This window comes from Lolium rigidum, chromosome 7 (assembly GCF_022539505.1).
Source record: "Lolium rigidum isolate FL_2022 chromosome 7, APGP_CSIRO_Lrig_0.1, whole genome shotgun sequence".
Classification (NCBI taxonomy): Eukaryota; Viridiplantae; Streptophyta; class Magnoliopsida; order Poales; family Poaceae; genus Lolium; species Lolium rigidum.
This window is the reverse complement of record NC_061514.1, coordinates 307,820,885-307,824,883: the sequence shown is the minus strand read 5'-3', so window position 1 is coordinate 307,824,883 and position 3,999 is coordinate 307,820,885.

Below are 3,999 nucleotides of genomic sequence, written 5' to 3'. Positions count from 1 at the left end.
AAGAAAAATTCGATCCTGCATAAAAGGTTTGGATGATCATCCAAGTAGTCAGTCCATGGGTTGGGCAATTTTTAACCAAAGATTTCATTCTTTCCCAAGCTTGGGCAACATGCTCATTATCCAATTGTTTAAAGTTCATTATGCTACTCCTCAAAGATATAATTTTAGCAGGGGGATAATATCTACCAATAAAAGCATCCTTGCATTTAGTCCATGAATCAATACTATTCTTAGGCAGAGATAGCAACCAATCTTTAGCTCTTCCTCTTAATGAGAAAGGAAACAATTTTAATTTTATAATGTCACCATCTACATCTTTATACTTTTGCATTTCACACAATTCAACAAAATTATTGAGATGGGCAGCAAGCATCATCGGAACTAACACTGAGAAAATTGCTCTCACATAACAAGATTCAAGAAAGCGGGTTTAATTTCAAAGAATTCCGTCGTAGTAGCAGGTGGAGCAATAGGTGTGCATAAGAAATCATTATTATTTGTGGTTGTGAAGTCACACAACTTAGTATTTTCAGGAGTACCCATTTTAGCAATAGTAAATAAAGCAAACTAGATAAAGTAAATGCAAGTAACTAATTTTTTTGTGTTTTTGATATAGCAAACAAGATAGCAAATAAAGTAAAACTAGCAACTAATTTTTTTGTGTTTTGATATAATGCAGCAAACAAGAAAGTAAATAAAATAAAGCAAGACAAAAACAAAGTAAAGAGATTGGATTGTGGAGACTCCCTTGCGGCGTGTCTTGATCTCCCGCAACGGCGCCGTAAATTTACTTGCTGCGCGTAGTTGACGTATGTCTTTCCGTTCAACACGCGTCCGTTGGGAACCCCAAGAGGAAGGTGTGATGCGTACATCAGTAAGTTTCTCTCAGTAAGAAACCAAGGTTTATCGAACCAGTAGGAGCCAAGAAGCACATCGAAGGTTGATGGCGGCGGGATGTAGTGCGGCGCAACACCAGGGATTCCGGCGCCAACGTGGAATCTGCACAACACAACCAAAGTACTTTGCCCCAACGAAACAGTGAGGTTGTCAATCTCACTGGCTTGCTGTAACAAAGAATTAGATGTATAGTGTGGATGATGATGTTTGCAGAAAACAGTAGAACAAGTATTGCAGTAGATTATATTCAATTAAAAGAATGGACCGGGGTCCACACTTCACTAGAGGTGTCTCTCCCATAAGATAAATAGCATGTTGGGTGAACAAATTACAGTTGGGCAATTGACAAATAGAGAGGGCATGACCATGCACATACATGATATGATGAGTATAGTGAGATTTAATTGGGCATTACGACAAAGTACATAGACCGCTATCCAACATGCATCTATGCCTAAAAAGTCCACTTTCAGGTTATCATCCGAACCCCTTCCAGTATTAAGTTGCAAACAACAGACAATTGCATTAAGTATGGTGCGTAATGTAATCAATAACTACATCCTCGGACATAGCATCAATGTTTTATCCCTAGTGGCAACAGCACATCCACAACCGTAGAACTTTCTCATCACTGTCCCGATTTAATGGAGGCATGAACCCACTATCGAGCATAAATACTCCCTCTTGGAGTTAAGAGTAAAAACTTGGCCAGAGCCTCTACTAATAATGGAGAGCATGCAACATCATAAACAACACATAGGTAATAGATTGATAATCAACATAACATAGTATTCTCTATCCATCGGATCCCAACAAACACAACATGTAGCATTACAGATAGATGATCTTGATCATGTTAGGCAGCTCACAAGACCCGACAATGAAGCATAATTAGGAGAAGATGACCATCTAGCTACTGCTATGGACCCATAGTCCAGGGGTGAACTACTCACTCATCACTCCGGAGGCGACCATGGCGGTGAAGAGTCCTCCGGGAGATGATTCCCCTCTCCGGCAGGTGCCGAGGCGATCTCCTGAATCCCCGAGATGGGATTGGCGGCGGCGTCTCTGGAAGGTTTTCCGTATCGTGGCTCTCGGTACTGGGGGTTTCGCGACGAAGACTATATGTAGGCGGAAGGGCAGGTCAGGGGGCCGCACGGGGGCCCCACACACTAGGGCCGCGCGGGCCCCCCTTGGGCCACGCCGCCCTACTGTTGCGGCGCCCCGTGGCCCCACTTCATCTCCTCTTCGGTCTTCTGGAAGCTTCGTGGCAAAATAGGCCCCTGGGCATTGATTTCGTCCAATTCCGAGAATATTTCCTTACTAGGATTTCTGAAACCAAAAACAGCAGAAAACAACAACTGGCTCTTCGGCATCTCGTTAATAGGTTAGTGCCGGAAAATGCATAAATATGACATAAATTATGCATAAAACATGTAGGTATCATCAATAATGTGGCATGGAACATAAGAAATTATCGATACGTCGGAGACGTATCAGCATCCCCAAGCTTAGTTTTTGCTCGTCCCGAGCAGGTAAATGATAACAAAGATAATTTCTGGAGTGACATGCCATCATAACCTCGATCATACTATTGTAAGCATATGTAATGAATGCAGCGATCAAAACAATGGTAATGACATGAGTAAACAAATGAATCATGTAGCAAAGACTTTTCATGAATAGTACTTTCAAGACAAGCATCAATAAGTCTTGCATAAGAGTTAACTCATAAAGCAACAAATCAAAGTAGAGGCATTGAAGCAACACAAAGGAAGATTAAGTTTCAGCGGTTGCTTTCAACTTATAACATGTATATCTCATGGATAGTTGTCAATGCAAAGTAATATAACAAGTGCAATATGCAAGTATGTAGGAATCAATGCACAGTTCACACAAGCGTTTTCTTCTTGAGGTGGAGAGAAATAGGTGAACTGACTCAACATAAAAGTAAAAGAAAGGCCCTTCGCAGAGGGAAGCATTGATTGCTATATTTGTGCTAGAGCTTTGGTTTTGAAAACAAGAAACAATTTTGTCAACGGTAGTAATAAAGCATATGTATCATGTAAATTATATCCTACAAGTTGCAAGCCTCATGCATAGTATACGAATAGTGCCCGCACCTTGTCCTAATTAGCTCGGATTACCGGGATTATCATCGCAATACACATGTTTTAACCAAGTGTCACAAAGGGGTACCTCTATGCCGCCTGTACAAAGGTCTAAGGAGAAAGCTCGCATTGGATTTCTCGCTTTTGATTATTCTCAACTTAGACATCCATACCGGGACAACATAGACAACAGATAATGGACTCCTCTTTAATGCATAAGCATTTAGCAACAATTAATGTTCTCATATGAGATTGAGGATATATGTCCAAAACTGAAACTTCCACCATGATTCATGGCTTTAGTTAGCGGCCCAATGTTCTTCTCTAACATTATGCATGCTCTAACCATTAAATAAGTGGTAAATCTCCCTTACTTCAGACAAGACGGACATGCATAGCAACTCACATGATATTCAACAAAGAGTAGTTGATGGCATCCCCAGGAACATGGTTATCGCACAACAAGCAACTTAATAAGAGATAAAGTGCATAAGTACATATTCAATACCACAATAGTTTTTAGGCTATTTGTCCCATGAGCTATATATTGCAAAGGTAGAGGATAGAAATTTTAAAGGTAGCACTCAAGCAATTTACTTTGGAATGGCGGAGAAATACCATGTAGTAGGTAGGTATGGTGGACACAAATGGCATAGTGGTTGGCTCAAGGATTTTGGATGCATGAGAAGTATTCCCTCTCGATACAAGGTTTAGGCTAGCAAGGCTATTTGAAACAAACACAAGGATGAACCGGTGCAGCAAAACTCACATAAAAGACATATTGTAAACATTATAAGACTCTACACCGTCTTCCTTGTTGTTCAATCCTTACTAGAAATTATCTAGACTTTAGAGAGACCAATTATGCAAACCAAATTTTAGCAAGCTCTATTTATTTCTTCATTAATAGGTGCAAAGTATATGATGCAAGAGCTTAAACATGAGCACAACAATTGCCAAGTATCAAATTATCCAAGACATTTTACCAATT